Raw genomic sequence first — 14,351 nt, 5'->3', positions numbered from 1 at the left:
GCAAAGCCCTACCAAATTACTATTCACTTCGATTAACTTTCAGTGACCGTGTCTATAGGCTGCCTGGTTAATGGTTTTCTGTCAATACTGTAAAAATGCTAACCTGTCTTTACATCTAATCAATTTTGAAATGGCTCTTTACATAAATGGTCTATTCCTTTTCTTCATTAAAAAAAGCAATCAAATAGGATTGAACTGAACAAGCAGTTGTAAAAAAAAAAAAAATACAATAATTAATTTTGAGTCTGTGTATTTTGAAGTAGTTGTCCTTGAGTATTTTCTTCATCACCATTTTTTTAAAGGGCATTGAAAATCAATGTTTCACTTTACTATCATCCATCTTTATATAGTAATAAATTAAGTGGAAAGTATTGATATTTTTGACTTAGCTTTTAAAATTTACATACTAATGACAATTATACCCTTGTGACTTTTGATTTCTGTTGCTGTTTACTGACACTGACTAGAGGGAAATTTTGTCATCTGGGGACCATTTTTCCTCTGCAGGAGTAAGACAGTGTCATATCTCTGGTAATATTATGCTTGAGATCTTAGCCGTTGTCTCTCTTGCTGGACTTCTTTTCAAAACAGAACGTACAAAGTGCAAGTGGTTGGAACGCTTCCCGTGTCGCCCCGTCCCTGTGTGCTCCAGCTAAACCAGCAGGCGCTGGGAGCCTGATGGGGCTGCTGGAAGAGCAGTGAGCACGGTGGGCAGCTGCAAAGGCAAACGGTGCTGACAAACACCCTGCCTTAGGGTGCCCTCAGTGGTGCAGCCAGCCCTAGGAGGGACGGAGCAGCATTTGGAAGGGGGTGGGTGACTGCAGCTCTGCCTGTCAATCCTATCTTATCCTTTCTGGCTGTTTTTCTTCTGTATGCTAGTCTCATAAGCAATGTCTGGGTGGTATGATAGCTAAAAGCACCCTAAATCCAGTGCATAAAGGAAGGAAGCTTTCATGGTTTCTGTGATCCTTTTAAATATATTATTTAGAATATAGCCCGCTGTTATTGCAGAAAGTTAAGAGGGGCTATTTTTAGCGGTGCATGAATACTTGAAAAAATTATTTGCAAGTGTTATTGTAAGTGAAAGATGCAAGTTAATTTAGCAGTGTTTGCTACATCTTTGTTCGCTGTCTGGGAACATTCTGAGCTCTTTTCTTTGCACAAAAACATTTGCGGAAAGAACTCGTGATTATAAATGACCGTGCCAGAAGTAGATGGTCATCTTATGCATTCCCTGCTGGCATGGGAATCGGCTAACCAGATACCAGAGGGAGAGAGCGAAAAAAACACGTGGCTTAGGTGAGGAGATTGCCCGGCACAAATGCTGATTGCACAAAGAACGTAAAAAGGCTCAGAGCAACAGTGGTGGTTAAAAAAAAAAAAAAAGACAAAAAACAAAACCCTGCCGGTAAAGCACTGGCAGCAGCTTGCTGACATGACCCATTTGCCGAGTAATTCTAAGTAGCAAATAGATACACAAGCTCACTGTCAGTTTGCAGATAATTTGCAAACAAGAAAAAGGAGTTACAAGTGTTGAATATCTTGTTCATTGCAAGTATCTCCGTTCTAGTTATTTTCTCCTGTTTATCCTCTACCAAATAAATTCTTAGAGCATTTCTTCCTCCTATCGCGTGATTTGTTTGGGCAGGCAATTCTATTTGCTTTCACTTTTGGACACCTTCCTGTTAAAACAATGCCTTAGTTTATTGTCTACTAATGTCCATTACTGTGCTAGCCCTCTCATTTACTAACCTACAGGTGGAAAACAAACTCCTTTGCACTGAGCAATAAAACCAAATATTGACAGGGCAGCCTGGCTGGATATTCTGCATGCAGCAATATGTAAGTAGGTGTGTTCGTGGGAGGTCATGTATATACTGTACTGGAAATGTATTGAGTGGGTGCAAAAGTTAATGGCAAATAGTGCGCCAAAGGCCAGGTTCTGCAATGCTTTACCGTGCGTCTTACTCCAAAAGTCTGTCTTCTTGAACTAACAGGTTTTTCCACGAGTAACTGAGCACAGGCACAGGGCTTGGCTTTAAGGACAGCACTGCATAGTCTGGGTTGGAAGGGGCCTCAGGAGGTCTCTAGTCCAGCCCCCAGGTTTGTATGGGTTTCAAAGAGGTTGTTGAGGGCTTTTTCTCACTGGGTCCTGAAAATCTTCAGGGATGGAGACTGCACATCCTCTCCGGGCACCTCATGCCCCTGCTTGGCTGGCCTGGGGAGAGGTTCCTCCTCATCTCCCATCCAGACCTCCTGATTCACCTTTTGTGCATTGCCTCTCTTCCTCCCACCACATTCCATAGAGCCTGGCTCCATCTCCTCGCTGCACCCTCACAGGTCCTGGGGCTGCTGTCAGGTTGTCCCTTATCTGCCTGTCCCTCCTGCAGGTGGGACAAGCCCTGTGCCCTGCGCCTGCCCTGGCCAGCGTGGTGGCCCTCATTGGTAGCTGGCTGTGAGCGAGCTCTTCTAGCCGAGAGGACAGGAGCAGGCTCTAGTACAAGCACCTAAAAAAAATATTGTGTCCTTGTCAGCACTGAGCAGCTCTGCGGCTTTGTGGGACTCCTCCCTCCTCCAGAAAATGCCACGGGACCCGCGTGGAGCTGCCCTGCGCTTGGGGCACCAGCTTGGTGGGTGCACTGTACTCACGCCAGCGCCTTTTTTTCTTCCTCTGAGCAAACAGTGGTTCAGTCATAACAGCTAATTTGCACAGCGCTATTGATTGCCTGCAACACGCTCAATTCTAGTTTAGATTCCCTGGGATAAAGACACAGCAGCACTGATGTGTTTTTTCCCTCTGGAACTTGAAGGGTGCTGGAAAAGGCAAATACAAAAGAAATTGTGCACCAAGGTACAGACAAACCATATGTTAGCTGCAGCTCTCCCCAGGGCAAGGTGCTAAGTTTTGTTTACATTTTGCCAAGACAGCAATAAATTGCTTGTTTACAGATGACAGGAAGAAATGGGATGTCCTTAAAAGCAAGCTATGCACACAGATGCAAACACCACACGGACAGATGCACATCTTTGAGCAAGTAAAATTAATGCCCCCTGCCTGCACCTCCCCCCCCCCCCTTCCTTTTTTTTGGGAGGGAGGAGGGTCAGCCAATCCTGGGGATCATTATGCAGGATTATAAAAATATTAAGGCTGATGAAAGTTTGCCTTCTCCAATTTCAAGCTGAATGGTGTAGTGCGCTATTAGATCAAACTGACCAGGATGTGCCTCGCAGCCCTGTCTATGTGCAAAGGACAGAAAATATGAGAGGTGTGGAGAAGGACTCACTTTCATCAAAGTATCAGTTTCCAGGATAGTTTGGAAGCCCACAGCATTATTGTATTACACATTGCACAGAAGCGTGCCTTGTTCTTTTTTTTTTTTAGTGTTTTAGAAATAAAAGACTTTTCTTCCAAATTGCGCTGGGAGGCAAATTCTTCAACAGTGTAATAGAAAATGTTAGACAATATTCCTTACTGGAGCTATTGACATTTTTGGTAGTCGTGACACTTTGATTTTTCTCAAAACATATGGATCAAGCCTGAGTGTGTTATTGGACAGGAAGACCTGATGAAAGGCCTTCCTTTATCTTTCTTTGTATTTTTTCCCCTCTGTTTGTTCATGGCTTTCTCTCTGAATATAATCGTGGTTTTCTTATGCTGCCCAGGGAGTCGTTATTGCCTTACTAAATATTTTATAGTGCACAGTGCACCATACCTGCCAACCGGTTATTATTTGTTATATAAAAAAATAAAGGGAGAGCATGTGAAAAGGAGTGTGTGTTAAAATTTCAAAACTACACACAGAATAATTTTAAACCCTTAAATTAGATGTCAGGCTGGTTTTGGTTTTTGGATTTTTTTTTTTTTTATTTGCTTGAAAAAGGTCTGTTTATAGTTTGTTTTTTTCCCCTCTCTTTTTGGTATGTGTTCCTTGCTATGATTCCAAGCACTTGTTTCCTCACAGTTTCGTTTCCTATTTGTTCAAAAGGGAAAAGTTCAAAGCCACTCTGGCAGCTGAGGGAAAAGCTTGCTGAATACTAACCCTCAAGTGTCTGTCTTGTCCTGACCTTGAGAAAGTAGCAGTAAACTGTTCCATTGCAAACACCACATGTGTGTTTTGTTAGACCAGGTTAGGAGGGGTCAGAGCTCACCTGAGGCTCGGGCTGCAGATTTAGACTTCTTTTCAGCAGCATAATGTATTTTTAAAAAGGGACATTCTCGCCTTTGTATGGGCCTAATATAGGCTCTGTTTAAAAACCTGTCAAAATCCCAAGCACACACTCCATAAAATATAAATAAGTACTTACTGTTTGCAGATGTTGCTTGTTTTTCATAATGTTTGTATTTGAAGTCCCGAATCCCCGCTTCCTGTCAGAGCCAGCCCTGGTGCTTTAGTCCATTTATTTCTGAAGGAACGGGAAGAACTTCAAAATGCAATTTCTCAATGAAGACACTTTCTGTCAAATCTGTCAGCATTCGCAGCACAATTACCTTTTTTCAGACTAAGGCTCGCGTTTATGGCTTTGACTGCATGCACAACCTCTCTTCCCCCGGCTCCGCTAGCGCGGTTGCTGTTTTTAAGAGGCTCCCGCTTGCATTGCCTTGTGACTTTGGGTGCTTTCGAAGCGTGGGGGCAACTCGGCAGGCCTTTCTCCGATTTGCGTCTTTTAATTCATTTGCTAACTGATACGAAGGGCATTGTCGGGAGCAGTTCTGTCCTGGGAAAAGGGAGAGAGCAGATTTTTTCACGTGCCATCTCTCCAGCATCTCCCTGGGTAAGGGGAGCTCTGCCGAGCCATTTCTCAACAGGGGAGAGAGGAGACAGGCAAAAAGGATTGTTTCAGACCCCCGGAGGAAGACCGGCGTTTGCTGACCTGCTGTCTGTCTGCCGAGCAGATATAGATCATTTTTAGGGGATCGTCTAAATTCCACTTAATCCAAAGAGAATTTTCTCAGATTTGGATGGAGCTTTTCTGCCGCCCACATCAGAAGGAGCGGTGCGCGTGATGGACAGCTTATTGGAAATTATCAACGGGATTATTCGAGGTCCTTCTCACACCAAAAACGTGAACTCAGCTGGACCGAGGGCCTCGCACACACACCATGCCATGGCCCTGGCAGCAGAGGGGAGCCTCCCCCGGGGGTGAGAGCAGCGCTGCCAGCCAGGCCGGGGCACCCGAGGCCCGACAGCAGGCCCCCCGCCTGCCCTGGCTCTCCAGCGCGCGTTTCCCCGCCATGGTAGCGAGCCTTACCTCGACATTCCTGCTTCAGTCACCATCTTTCTAGGTGAAGTTTCCTTTCCCCACCTCCCTCCTCCAGCAGTTTAACCTTTCCGCTAGCGGCAGGCTCTTTGGTGTGCAATGCCACCTCACTGCTGGCAAGGAGAGGGGAGAAGAAAAGCCTCTCCTTTGTATCACAGATTCAAAGGGTCATTATTCCTCCGTTCCCCATGGACAAATGTGTGAAGATTATTGTGGCAAGTTAGTATTTATTCTGAAGCCCTAATATGAGCCTCTTGAACATTTTAATAATGCATTCTCTGGGGTCCGCGCTGCAAGTGTTTAAAAGGCAGCAATCCGCGTTAGCACTGCCTGGCTGCTGCTCTGCTGAAACAGCCCAACTTAGGGCTTTGCTTTTGATCAGGCCCTGCTTTAAAAAAAAAAAAAATACAAGAGTGCCTTTGCCCCCATCCTCGCCAGCCTCGATTTCTTTTATCAGCTACATTGATCTGGAAGCAAGGACAAGGCCACGGTATTATATGTCCACATTTGTTACACTGATTTACGAGTTTCTTAATTCCAAAAACCTTACCTTATCAATGGCCTCAGGAAGTCCTAAAGCCCTGATATTAAGCAGAGAAAGCCCATTTAGAACCCAAATAGGTGTTCTGTCTCTTGTTTTTTGTGGGTGTTGTTTTGTCTTTGGAGACAAATATAGGATAAACAGTGCTCACTTGCAATTTGCCTCTTTCTCTGCAATTTTAAAGCTTTCCTAAGCATGCGTTGTTTCTGTAGGACCTGATTATAAACATATGCGGGCGACAATGTGCAAACATGCTTGGATCAGGTCAGTGGAGTTTTGCTTCATCTTTAAAGCTCAAAAGCCATAAATCAAGATGAAAATACTCCAGCCAAGAGCTTTACCAATTGATACAATTTTAAAATAGGCCGCTGCTAAGGCTTGGGGGAAAGCTGACATGATGACTTTTATAATAGCAGAACGTTTAAGGTTATAGAAATAAAAGGAAGAGGATGAAATCAGTCGCGTTGATCTTAGCCTGCAGGCTCTCTCAGCTAACTCGAAGCTCCAGCAATTATTTCTGCTCTGGCTTTTCCCCCTTTTTTCCAGCAGTCTGTTTGAAATGAAGCAGAACCAGGCATGGCAAGCTTATCAGTGTCGTTAGCTGACAGGGAGCACATCACACCTGCTTTTACTTGCTAGTTTTTCAGGCACTTTATGCCACAGAAGAATGTTGATTTTGTTCTTATAATGTGTAAAGATTCATTTATTTCACCTTTTGAACTTGACAGAGCCACTCAATTTTGATGGGAGTTGGTTTTCATCCTGGCATTTGGGAAGCCCTGGCAATTACTGGGCTGTGGCCCAGGGCTACCTGGGTGACACATGGAGATGATCGCATGCACCCGGCCATGGGGCTGGCCCCACTGAAATACCCAGCCCTCTGAAAGCCCACGGGACCGAGCAGGACTTGGAGATGGCCAAGGCTTGACCATGCCAACATCCCCTTGGCCGTTTCTAGAGCTGGGCTCAGAGAAAGGCATCCACGGATGCTCACCATGGCACCAGGCAACAGAGCGGGCTTTCAGCTGTGCCATACCACTGGAGGAGTCCTGGTTATAGAAAGGACAGCGAGCATGGGTCCAGAAAGCTTCCCTTCATACTTACTTGCCATCTTTTCTGTTTTAGTCTTACCTGAATTTTCTAATTTCTCCTTAAAGAAAAACTTGACCATTACATTAATTGCCTGATACATGCTTATTTTAGCAGCTCCTGCCCGCCTTGCTATGTAATCACGTAAGATTAGGAAGATCATAATCTGTCTGAAGAGGTCTCACCCATTTTTTCCAAGAACCTGCTCCGTTTGTGGTACAGATAAATCATTCTCCCCATGCGCTCCAGCACAGCACGTCTAATCGTACTGCTGGAGGAGCAAAGGAATTCACTAACGTAACGGGTCCCATTATAGATATTCTGTCATCTCCATTTCAAACCTGTGAAAGCCGTATTTTGAGTACTACTGCCAGGTGTGATAACAGGAGTCTTGCACAGCACAAGAGAGCTCGAGTATCTGGGATCTGTAGTACGTCGTTGTTCGTACACAGCCCTACCTTTAGCTGCACAACGAAGCTTGCAGGATGCGAGCTTGTAGCACTGAGAGCCGTGGGATCCTCCCTGCTGACTTGTAATGACAGCAGCTCAGACCTGCTCTAAAGCAGGCACTCATGCAAAATATTTCAAATGTATCTCGCAGCTATTGTTCTTTCCTAGCCAAACAGCCTAGCAGCGACAGATTTTTAACTATTGAAGACTTCCAGACCACTGGCTACTAGACAGGCATTTCGTGCCTACGTTCCAGGTGCTCTTAAAAAGCGATTCTTGTATCCGAGCTCTGCTTTCCAGGTTTTAATACACCCTTGCTGATGAGTTCCTTCACCCTGGGTCTTTGGCATGATTGTCATAGAAGAAATTCAGAGCAAATTTAGGCCACGGGCCTATGACACGAGCACCTTTCTGCTCCTTGCCAAAGGCGCAGGCTGTGGCAGGACTGACGGCGAAGTGCGACCTCCAGCGCTCCCCAGCCTCCTGGGGGAGGCCGAAGGGGAAGCCAAGGCCTCCACTTTGAGTCGGGTTTGTGGAAAGGTGGAAAGTAGCACTGGGAATGGCCTCAGAGAGGCGGCTCTTGAAAAACCACAGCTCGAGGGCAGGATGCCAGGAGGGGCAGTGACCTGTGCGGGCAGGATTTGACCCTGTGGTCAAATTCAGGAACACGGCCCCACCTGTGCTCGGCAGTAAAACGGCCTGGATTAGCGGTTCCTGGGGCTCCACGTAATGCTGAGTTTCCCAAATCCAGTGAGAAACACCTCCAAGGACTGTATGATAGATGTGTGCAGAAACAATTCAAGTGCTGTGGAGAGTGTCACAAAACAAACCCAGACTCTCTGCAAGCTGGTTCCTTTATCAGCTCTTCTGGGTGGGTTACCCTATATTTTGAGACATGTTCCTGTTTGTCAGAGTGCCATGCAAGTGTTTTTAACAAATATGGACAATGTGTTGTTTTATTTGGCTAATTGTCAGGATGACAATTTCTTTTTTTTTAAAGCAGCCTTATTTTAATGGGCAATTGTTGAGCAGTATTACTGATAGCATTTTTCTTTTCCTGAGGTTCAACCTGAAACAGTTAATCCGAGTGTATATTTATAAGAGATTTCACTTTTAAATATTTGATTATCGATTAAACATAAAGTTTGAACACTGCAATTGCAAGGTCGATTGATTTCAGGAGCTCGGCCTGTCCTCTCAAGAGAATGCCTTGCAAAAAGGACTGATTTGAAACGTGCATAATCTTTACCCCTTCCTTCTCCCACAATTTCTAAGGGTTCAGATTTTCCAGGCTGTGTGTAAGGGATAAAGGAATCGTAATGTGCAAGAAAGCACTGTGAGACTCCTGCTATTCCACAATCAGCTGTAACTGTCCAGCACAATATGTTACACGCAGGCATAAAATATGGTCCTGTGTGCCTTTATGGATTATGTGCTTATGAATATTTATTATGTCTCATTATTGCGAAATATTCGAGCAAGAGCATCTGATTGACAATTATTTTATTGCTGTTTATTTGTTATCATTTTTGCTTTGGCAGGAGCTTGAAAACTGACATGCATTTTCCTGTCTATATTTGGCTTTGGAAATTGGTTTAAAATGTATGAATTTAAAGAAATTACCCAAAGCAAACTAATCTTTGTTTGACCTTAGGTTATGTTTTGTGGTATCCTAATACCACCTCCATTATTCTCTTTGGTCTTTAGTTTATACTAATGGGCTGATATTATGCTGGGCAACTTTAATTAGGGTGTCTATTGCTTAGTAGGCAGCATTTTTGCTTTCAGGCAAGTATGACATGCTGTACAGGGGAGACTTAATTCCTGTTTAGGGAAAAACCTTAATACATCTCAGATGCCAAGTGCATAGTGAGCAACCACTCTTAGATGGGGGGGAAGGTTTTCTCCCCTAGATACAAAACACCGATAATCCCATTAATGTAAATGAGTGATTACACATGTGCATATCACTGGGAGAATACATTGTCAGGAGATGCCAGAATTTTAGATGAGATAGAAATAGCACATAGCATACCATTTAATGAAGATCCCAAATATTCTTGCGAAGGAAGTTCTGTGTAACCGTCAAGTCTGAATCTCTGGATTTTTATTTTTATTGTCTCATTAGAATTATAGGAAAAGTAATCTCTAAGGCTCTATTGCTATATTAATACTTTTTTTTTATTATTATTTTATTTTACCTTCAGTAGCTTTTTAGATTTGCCTTGCAAATGCAAGCTTAGATTTACTGTAGATGACTGTAATGAAAGGTGAGTTTGTTAGATGACATTGTGGGTGCACATATATTTCCCGAGATATTTTGTTGAAATGTTACAGTCCCTAGGACACATCATACAATGCAATATCAGTGTTACTGACATATCTGTGAAAACAATCACAAAGATAAAGAAGGTGCTCCATCATGTGTTCATTTCCATCAAATTAATAATACATGAAGTTCATATAGTACAAAATGTCAATTATTTATTTTTTGTATATGCACAAAACAAGAACTGTGCAGGAAGAATTCTTGTCAGAAAATGAGAATATGATTTTAAAAGGTTCCTGGTAATTGTCCCATTTAAAAAAAATAATATTTTTTACCATGTAGTAGAAGATAGAATAAAAATACTTGGTTATACTTCCTTCAGTTGGACATTTTGTGAACAGAACCTGAGATTTTTGCTTTAGTCCTTTCAGGATAGGCATTATAAAAAAATGAGATATACATTTCCATACTCCTAATCCTTATATGACCGGAATAAAAATGGAGTATTTCAGTAAAACCAAGCAGTGATTTTTAAGTTATAGTAAGACATTAAGACAGGAAAAACTCAGGTGAACAGGAAAACGCTGTAAACATAATGAAGTTATTGATTTTAATTTTCTGGCTTTCTCATTGAAGAATGAAGCATCTGTACATGATAGCCGATAAAGGGAAGCAGAGGAATTGGAAATCTAGAGCAGATCCAAGAGAGGAGGTTTTCTCAATAGCTTTAAGATAAATTCCATTTTTTCATATGCTTGGCTGGGAACAAAAAGCAACACACAGATAGCATTAACTTTGCTGTGTTCCTACAAGTACCAGTGTGTGTGTTTGGAATACTTCCCATGGTATTCAGGCATATGTACGTTGGCCAGTTTAACCCATTAACCAGTGGAAATGAGTGATTCTGAAAATCCAGGTGCCCTTCGTTGTTCACAAATGAAAACACAGAAGCTGACACTACCAAACGCTGGGGTTTCTGGAGGAAAGCAGCAGCCATGCCCTAGACTCCTCTCTGATCCACATCTCACATGGGTTTTACTACCTTTATGTCAGTAGAATAACAAATAATTTCTTGTTTATGAGTAATTAGACTTTTTGTAAAGTTGGTTTTATTGAAGAAGCCGTTCCTTTTTACAGCAAAGTCTTTGGCAAAATCATACTTAGCTCTGACAGCTGAATGCTGTCAGAAGCAGAACCAGTCAAAATTGCTAAATGGGAAATGCTGACTGAAACAGCTTGTTTTGGATCGTGGTAAGATTTTCTGTGGAGGTTTAGTATTCTGTGCAATTTAAAATTTATAACAATCAATTTTCATTTACTATATATAAAAAGCTATGAAAAAAATAAAAGAAAATAAAAGCTTGTGCTACAATGCAGACATAAGGACATACAGGAACTGGCATTTTTGGTATTTTTTTTTCCCTTTTTTGCTGGGTCTCAAACTTAAATAGCTACTTGCTTTATCTCTGTGCTTTTGTCTTCCATCTCTACAATAGTGCTGTGAAGATTAATCCATTAATAATTGTAAAGTGCTTGTATTAGTAGTGGTGTAGTCGTGATAGTCTTGGAATAAAAGTGAGGCAAGCTATTTAGGGAGATGCAGTATCTCGTATTAGTCAGAGGCGTTCCAGATGTTAGAGTTATACTAGACCATAATCCTGGAACAACAGATAAGTATTTGGGCACACCAGGCCATTTTTCAGGTCTGAAATAGGAGCAACAACCTCGAAGCATTTGGATAAAATGTTCTGAAATTCAGATGCCTCTGACCCTGCTCCTCGATGGGCACTCAGCCACATGAGATCCAGGCTGCCATGAGAAGCTGAGGGAGGACCCAGCATTACTACTTGGTGTAATACTCCTGCCAGCACATGCATTTGAGTAAGAAAAAGGGAGTGAGCATCATGGTAGGTCTTGTGCTACCAATTTCCACGGGAGATGGAAGTTAGAGATCCATTTGCTAGGGAGAGGCAGAGAAAACAGAGCTGGGGACCGTTCGCACTGCTCTGCACCAGGGTTTGCTGCCAGAGCTGGTAAATATTTGAAACAATCCTTTGCCAGCAAAAAGGGATGTCTGTATTATGTCAAAATGTATATTTGCATTTGTGGGGGAAGCTTTACTGTCATATATTTACTGTTTGAGAAATGTTCTAAATGTGAGTTTGGGATACTGAAAAGAACATACTCAAATGGAGAGCACCTTCCTGCCCCTGAAGTAAAGGAATGTGTGCTGACTCTGGCAGAAGTGATTAAGGCGCATTGTCACACCTTATTTATGGCATTGCAGCATCTAGGAGCCTTAGTTATGGACTGAAATGCTTCAGTGGACCCCAGCCCCCATGTGCTCAGTGCTGCCCAGGCCCCTGCAGGAAGGGCCGCAGGTTGTGCCTTGTTGTGCACGGGTGGTGTCAAGGGCCAGAACAGGCTGGGCATCAGCAGGATGGCAAGGAGTGGTTTTGAGTAGGAATTTAATGGAGACCTTTACTGTCTGCTCCTTCCCACAGTCAGGCTGGATGCTGGTGGGTATTTTTCGATGGGGTGCATGCGGGGCAGGGTAGGTGCTGCCAAAGGAAGAGCACCTGGGTAGGCAGAGCCCTCCTGCAGCACCCACACTGTCAGCAGTCAAAGAGCATTTCAGTGAGACATGCAGCATCCCAGGAGACTTTTTTTCATTATACAAGGAGTCTCATTTCCCTTCTTAAGCACTTTCACTTGGCTGGAGCTGCGTAACTGTGCTGTGGTTGAGGGAGGACCAGTCCTAATTCCTTACTCCGGTCGTGATGGGTTTTCCACCCACTCATACTGTTACCATACCTGTGTGTCACCACTGATTTCGCTGAGTTGCTTCTCATTTGTTCTATTGGGAAAAAAAAAAAAAAGTAACATATTTCTAAGCTGATACATCTGTCATCATTTTAAGGAGTACCTCTCCCTAAAGGTTGTGTGTATATATTCTGAAGATGTACTTACCAAAATTTTCAGCTTAATCTAAGTTGAAACTGTGAAGTTTTCAGACTTCCAGTAATTTCACTTATAAATGTGCACGTGTATTGTTATTAAAACCCAAACTAAAAATATAGTTTTTGCTTCTTACAAATGTTTGCATGAGGCTACAGAACTGAGAAAAATACCATTACTTTCCTTTAAGTTATGATTTTTGTATTTCAGATTTCCCTTTTTTTCCCCCTGTCTCTCCTTGATCCTTGTCACAAATGATGGGGACCTGTGCTCTCTGACCGTGCTGGCTCAATCCAAGCCACCCCCCCTTTGAGGGGCTGTGATGGGCTGGCACGGCGACGACCCGACAGCGGCCACAACAGCCCCTTCAGCCCTTTGGGAGCGGACCTCAGGCACTTGTTGTGACAAATATATCCAGCACAGGGCTGCAGTCTCCAGCTAGGAAAACCTTTTGCACAGCAATTATTATTAACATTGCATCCCCACGTAAACCACATTTGAAATCTAATTTTTCAATCAAACTTTCATCCATATGAAATCGCCCAATTTATCAGCAGGATAAGGACGTTCAAAGCTACTGATGGCTTGAGTTATGAGTGGCCTAAAAATAATTAACAAGGAACAAAATATGGACTCTTTTTATATACACCAGTGCTTTTTGATTCTTGAAGGTCACATTTGAAAGCTCTTTATTCTACATATTGGGGCAAGGAATAGTTTGGAGTTGGGTCATCAGAAACCTTCCATGTTCTCAATTGCACAGTTCTAATCTGAAAAACTTCCTTAAGTGAAGCGATACAATTCTCACATCATCATGCGGGTCCAGAGGGTCAATTACAAGATCAGGCATTGCAAGACCCTTGATAAAATGGTAAGATTTGCAACATCAGGTCATCTGGTTGTCCGAAGGTGGCATGGCTTGACTGTTCAGAGCAGTGTAGGTGTTGTGGGCCCTGAGCTTTGCTGAAGACGAGAGCGAAGCAGCCCACCGCAGCCCAGCAAGACCTGATGAAGTCAGGACATGGATGGGGAGGCAGCTGTAAGCCCGAGCGTGTGTGCTGAAGAAGGAGAAAAGGAACAGTGAGGTCAGGCAGTCCTATTTCTGTCCAGGATTTCCTGGCCTGAAATATATGCTCGTGTGTAGCACAGATGGTCTATGCATTTGCAGCAAATCTACAGTACACGAGACCTATGGCATGTGTCCTGTAGAGCTGATGGTACTTGTGCTGTACAGTTGATCTGTGCATGCTTGGGAGACATTTCTTTGGCATTTCTGGATGTCCATCAGCTTGGCACTAGTTCCTGCTCTGGCTGGGTTGCCAGAAGTCCTGGAACAATGTCCAGAATCCTTAAATTCAGCCCAAGCAAAATTTCCAGATGGAAAAAAAAAAAGAGGACAGGTCCATGGCAACACCCTCGTGGACTGACATAAAATCTTCTAGCACCTGGTAAATCTGTTCATACTTTTAATATAGTATTAGTTTTCTGGAGGAAAAAAAAAAAAAAAAAGTGAATTTTGCTAAGATAACCTCCTATGTGAAAGGAAAACAATTTTTTAATCTGAAGTGACCATGTAGACTGATTGTATTTATTTATTACTTGCTCTCAGGAGACACTGTGCCTGGCTGGAGTGCACGCTTCACTCTGAATGCAGCTCTAGCTGGGATTTTGGACTTCGTACTTAAGAAATTCTTCTTCTTCTGTTTTTCCCAAAAAAAGAAGTTTTCCTGTAGTTTTGAGTGGATCTTTTCAATCCAGAATGAATGGGTCTTTCTGTAATACCAC

This window comes from Anas platyrhynchos, chromosome 12, assembly GCF_047663525.1.
Source record: "Anas platyrhynchos isolate ZD024472 breed Pekin duck chromosome 12, IASCAAS_PekinDuck_T2T, whole genome shotgun sequence".
Lineage (NCBI taxonomy): Eukaryota > Metazoa > Chordata > Aves > Anseriformes > Anatidae > Anas > Anas platyrhynchos.
Note: the sequence above shows the minus strand (reverse complement) of the source record.